The sequence below is a fragment of the Petaurus breviceps genome, unplaced genomic scaffold (assembly GCF_028583685.1).
Source record: "Petaurus breviceps papuanus isolate PSGF00001 unplaced genomic scaffold, PetGlider_PUasm1.0 90743, whole genome shotgun sequence".
In the NCBI taxonomy this organism is placed as follows: Eukaryota; Metazoa; Chordata; class Mammalia; order Diprotodontia; family Petauridae; genus Petaurus; species Petaurus breviceps.
In genome coordinates this window covers 6,901,999-6,908,498 of record NW_027187332.1, presented here as the reverse complement: position 1 = coordinate 6,908,498, position 6,500 = coordinate 6,901,999, and the positions used below count along the sequence as shown (strand labels likewise).

The window sequence follows — 6,500 nt, the reverse complement described above, 5'->3', positions numbered from 1 at the left end:
CAAAAATGAAAGAGCTGAAATTACAACTAAGAATTACAACTAAAAACCAGGAAAAATAAGTATAATCCTTTGGGAAGAAAAATGTGTATTTAACAAAATAGAGGACTTTCAAGAATTCGTGATGAAAAAGCCAGAGCTGAATAGAAAATCTGACTTTCAAACACAAGATTCAAGAGAAGCATAAAAATAAAGATAAATAAGAAAGAGAAATCATGAGAGATAATAGGATCAAGCAGTTTATCTTTTTTATATGGTAAGATGATGCATGCAGCATATAAGAATTTTATCATTATTAGAGTAGTTAGAAGGTTCCTTCAGAAAAAGAAAATTCAGGAATGAGTTGACTATGCTGGGATAATGTAAGCTGGAATACATTACACACACATACAAACAAATAAATACATACATATACATATATATATGTGTGTGTGTGTTTACATACGTATATGCACAATATACTCATATGATATATTTGTGTGTGTGTGTGTGTGTATATATATATATATATGTATATATTTCATATGATAATAGACCCCTACCTCATCCAAAAGGTAATAAGGTAGATAAAGGGATAGGGAAAAAAAAGGGATGATAAGAGAAGGCAGACAAAGCAAGCTGATGGTAAAAAGCAAAAGAGACTTTAGGACAAGTAAAAAAAGATAATGATTAGCAGAAAAAAATATAGGATGAAGGGAAGCACACAGTAATCAACTGTGAATAACAATGGGATGAACTCATCTATAAAATGAAAGCAGAATAGATTAGAAATCAGATTCCAACAACATGTTGTTTACAAGAAATACACTTGAGAAAGAGAGAAAAATAAAATTCTTAAAAAGGGCCTGGGGCAGAACCTATTATGGTTCAGCTGAAGTAAAATGTAAGGTGTAGCAATCATGATCTCAGGCAAATCAAAGTCAAAAGTAAACCTAATAAAAAGGATAATCTGGAAAACTACATCTTGTTAAAAATCACCAGAGACAATAAAATACTATTGATATTAAACATATATGTACTAAATGCCTAGCATCCAAATTCTTAGAGGAAAAGTTAAATTAAGTATAGAAGGAAATAATAAAACTATGCAAAGGGGGCACCTCAACTTTTCCCTCTAAGAGCTAGATAATTCTAAACATAAAATAAATAAGAAATGAGTGAAAGAGATGAACATAATCTTAGAAAACATATATCTTTGGAGAAAAATGAATGAAAATAAAAAAAGGGTATGCAGATTTTTTTCTCAGCTATACATGGCATTTGCATATAAATTAACCGTGTATTTGGGCTATATCTACCTCATAATTAGATATAGAAAAGTAGAAACATAAAATGCACTCTTTTTTTGACCAAAATACAATATAAATATTAATAAAAGTTCTGGAACCATAGAGTAAAAATTAATTTCAATACAAATAATATACTAAAGAATGAGGTCAAAGAACAAATTATAGAAACAACAAATAATTTCATTAAAGAAAATGGCAACAGTGAGTCACCATACCAAAACTTGTAAGATTCAGCCAAAGTAGTGCTTAAGGGGAAATATATTATATCTAAATGCTTACACAAATAAAATAGAGAAATGGGAGGTCAATGGATTGAGCTGGAAACAACAACAACAAATGAACAAAAAAGGAAAACATTACAAATCCTCAACTTTACATCAAAATGGAAATTCTGAAGAGCAAAGGAGAGATTAGTAAAATTAAAAGTTAATGATAATAATTTAAAAAATACAGGAGCTAGTTTTATGAAATTGAAACAATAAAACATTGGCCAATTTCACTAAGATTATTAGAATTAAAAAAAAAGAAAAGAGTGGATTTGCCACAAAAAGATATAATTATTAGTAGTTATTGTACCCAATTATATGATAGCAAAACAGACAATCTAAGTCAAATGGAGGAATATTAACTAAAATATAAACTGCCCTTACTGCAGAATTGAAAATAGCATTCTTAGATAGCCCTAACTTAGAAAATGAAATTGAAAAAGTCACCAATAAGTTTCCTAAGCAAAAAAAAAAAAAAAATCCTATGGCCAGATAGATTCACAAATGAATTCTACTAAGCATTTAAGGAAATATTAATCCCAATACAAAATGTATTATTTTAAAAATATACATAAAGAAGGAGGTCTATGGATCTCTTTTTGACTACATAAATATAATTTTGATAACTAAACCAGGGAGAGCAAAAACTGAGAAAAAATTATAGATGAATTTCCTAAAATTAATATCAAGGCAAAAAAATAAATCAAATGGTAGCAAGGAGTTTACAGTAATATGTTACAAAGATCATGTACAATGACCAGGTAGGATTTTAAAAAGGAATTTAAATATTAAGAAAACTATCAGTAAAATATACTGTTTTTGTATTAATAAGAATGAAAATTATACAATTTTCGCTATAGATGAAGAAAAAGTTTTTTGACAAAATACAACACCTATTTCTCTTAAAAACATTAGAAATTATAGGAATCAAAGGAGCCTTTCTTAAAATAATAATAAATATTTACCTTAAAACCAAAAGCAAGCACTTTCTGTAATGGGGGCAAATTTGAAACCTCAGTAACATCAGGAGTGAAGCAGTGATGATGTCCCTTATTACCTCTATTATTCAATATTTTACCAGATATACTAGGTATAACAATAAGACAAGAAAAAAGAAATTGAAAGAATAATGTTAGGCAATGATGGACCAACACTATGACTCTTTGTAGATGATATGACTGTATAATTAGAGAATTCTAGGCAATCAATGAAAAATATAGTTAAAACAATTAACTTCAGAAAAGTTGTAGGATATGAAAATAAATTCACCCAAACCACCAAATTTTCTATATTTTACAAACAAAATCCAGCAAGAAGAATGGGAAGGATAAATTCCATTTAAATCACAGCTGAAAACAGAAAATGCTTGAGAGACTGCAAGTCTTGCAAAGAAAAATCCAGGGATTATATAAATACAACTAAAACACTTCATGCAAATAAAAACATATTTAAACAATTAGAGAAATATTAATTGCTCATAAGTAAGCTGAACCAATATAAAAGTGGGAATTCTATTTGAGTTTATTTATTCAGTGTCATATGAATTAAATTATCAAAGAATTATTTTATAGAACTAGAAATTAATAAGTAAAATTTATCTGAATGAATAAAATGTCAAAAATATCAATGTAATCAGTTTTTAAAAGTGTTAAGGAAGGAGGTTAAATAGTTCCAGACTTCAAACAATATTACAAAGCATTAATCATGAAAACATTCTGGTACTGGCTAAGAATTAGTACAATAGATAAGTGGAAAAGATTAGGAATACAACAATAAATGACTATAGTAACCTAGTGCATGATAAAACCAAAGATCCAAGCTTTTGAGGTAAGAAGTCCACATTTGACAAAAATTGCTGGCAAGTCTGTTAAGTAGTTTCGCAGAAACTAGGCATAGAACAGTAAATCACACTGTTTAGCAGGGTTGGGTCAAAATGGGCAAATTATTTAGACATAAAGGGTGATATCATAAGTTATTTCAGGGAGCATGAGAAAATATGCTTGCCAGATCAATAGATAGTACAGTAGTTTATAACTACGCAAGAAATAGAGAGTATCACAGAAATTAGAATGTACACATTTTATTACACGAAATAAAAAAAAAAACTTGCACAAACAAAACTAATTCAGGCAAAAATAGAAGGAAAGTAGGAAAATGAAGAAAAGTTTTATTCATTCATTCATTTATCTATTTATTTATTTTCATATATTGGCATTTATTATTTAATCTGAAGAACAGGTTATGAGCGGGGTGGGGCAAGGGAGGAGACAGGGAGCCTAGAGCCTCTCATCTGTGTCTGCTCCAGATGTGGTTGATCCTGATTTCTGAGCCTTGGTCCAGGGCACACAAGGAAGCACACGCTAAGATGAGGTTCCGGGGTACAGTTTGAGGAAAACAGCAGGGGTGGCCAGAGTTTCACATCCAGCCAGAGGCGGGGCTGGGATTCTCCTTGGGTCAGCAGCACCGCTCCCTTTTGGGAACTGAAGCCTATCGATAAAGTGCCATCCCACATATTTCTTATAAAACATTCTTGTAATTTAAGTCTGTGCTAAAGAATTCTTTCATCGTCTTTCTAGCTTCTTGTACTTTGCTTCTAGTTTCTTGGAATATGCATCCAACTTGTAAGCTGCCTTCTCGAGAGCGGCTACTTGCTCCTCAATTAAAGTGATCTGATCCAGATAAGGCTGAAGGGTGGCATGTTTCTGGTTTAAGTCCTTTAGGTTTCTACTTAGGTTTACTGCAATATCTTTCATTTCTAGATACTCCAAGCTAGTCAGTTTGTTCATATTTTCTAGAAGTTTGTAATCTTCACTAGTGGCTGTCAGCTCGACTGTCAGGTACATGGCCATTTTGGAGAACATGTCCTGGCACAGCCCCGTGATGTCCGCCTCGGCGGGCTCCGTGGCCTCCTCGGCCGTCTCCACCACGGCATCCTCTCGACCCAGGCCCTCCCGCTAGGCTGCAGGGACGCCCTCCGCTGTGGCCGCCATTCCTGAGCCTTTTCAGGCAACTCAGAGATAGCACCTCACACCTATCAAACTGTCCAACATGACTGAAAGGAAAATAAAAGTGCTAGAGTGGATTTAAAAAAAATAAATAGGAAAACGTTTGCACTGATGAAGCCGTGTTATACCAAGCATTATCAACTGTGAAAGACTTAACTACTCTCATTAAGACAATGAGCCCAGATAATTTCAAAAGACCTATGATGAAAAATGCTAACCATTTCCAGGGAGAGAACTGATGAACTCCAAAAGCAGATTGAAATATACTTTTTCTTTAAATGTATTTTTCTTTTGTTGTTTTTGTTGTTGACTTTCTCATTTGCAATATGGCTAATATGTGAGTATTTTTGCATGACTCCAAATGTATAATTGATATAAAATTATTTGGCTCCTCAAGATGGGGGATGGGCAGGAGAAACAGAATTTGGAACTCAAAATATTAAAACAATTGTAAAATGAAAAGGATATAAAGCCGAGGTGCCAGATATGTGATTTTTGGTACATTGCAGCCACAATACTCTTGCAGACACAGATTAAAATGTAATTGAGAAGTATTTAACAAAATAAGGCAAAATACAGTATAATTTTAATATGTAGTTGTCTATGTCAATATGAACTCTGTAGGGTATCCTTATGTATAATTTAATGGCATTCATTCATATTTGAATTTGACACTATTGGTGAAAAAGTTTGGGAACTGTGGCTTTAGAAGACAATAGAAAATCATGTAATGAAATTGGCATTTTTGACCTATAATTTCTAAACACTCTCTCTGATTCAGCTAAATCATTTTCATTTTATACGGCATTAAAATTGACACTATCTTTCTTTGAACCTCTCCATTTCTTAAAATGTTTGTATATAAGTGGGTAGATCATAGCTGTGTAGATATTGTTCTCTATCTGAAATATAGGAAATTATTATAAAGTTGAAAAATTACTTCTTTACACAGAGCAGATCTTATCTAAGAACCAAGTGCAGCTCAGGATTCCATTCTTTGGGGGGATTGAAGAACTACAACTTACAAACTCCATGTAATCCACAGTATTTCAGAATCACAAACAAGACACTTTTACAGTTCCTCAGAAACAAATGAAAAGCAGGCACTTCCATTTTCTTACCATTCTTTCCAATAAGTCATTCTGATTATTGCTAGCAAAAGCTGCTGGAAGATAAACCAAGATTACTAGGCTCATGACCACTAAAGCCAACAGCTTTGGTTTAAAACCCAGATATGAAACTAGACCAAAGGGGATTAAAGAAGTCAAAGGATTTACATTTTCCCTCTCTGACTGTCTACAACCCACTAAAATTGTCTTTGCTGGGAAAATGAAGCCTGATACAAGTCAGTGTATGCCTAATGGGAAGGTGAGGAGATTATGTAGGAAACATCTTAGGATCGTAGAATTTTAGAGCTAGAGTGAGACTGTGAGATCACCAAGGCCATTATTCTCATTTTACAGATGAAATAACTGATACCTAGAGAGGCTAAGTGATTTTTCTAATGTCATAAAGAAACTGAATTAAAAAGCCCAAACTAGAACCCAGATCTTTTGACTAACTCCAGAATTTTTATACACCAAAAATTGTGTGAATTTTATTCTATTCTAGCAGTATTCTTTATTGTGTTTTGTTTTGCTTTTAGCAATAAATCCAATCATTCACCTAACCACAGCAACTCTATCCATGATTGTTGTCATGTTGTCAGTGGAAGAGGGTGTGTCAAATGTTTATTAGGAACACAGCAGGGATTTAAACTGTTTGTAGATGTGAATGTCCTAGATGATAAATATATCCCTGCAAAGCACAACCCAGCAAAATAACAATCAGCAGCCCTGTCAGTGACCTTAAATGAAAAGCCCTGGGCATCTCTATCCTGTGATTTATCTGTTTGGTTTGATAGTACTGAGGTTCATATAAAAAGAGGAGAAAGGGGGAAAAAA

General features: G+C 32.7%; 1 pseudogene; it reads right to left on the bottom strand.

Annotated features, from left to right (window-relative positions):
• Window positions 1-4,113: 4,113 nt before the first annotated feature.
• Window positions 4,114-4,542, bottom strand: LOC138145647 (biogenesis of lysosome-related organelles complex-1 subunit 2 pseudogene; annotated as a pseudogene).
• Between the last annotated feature and the right edge of the window lie 1,958 nt (window positions 4,543-6,500).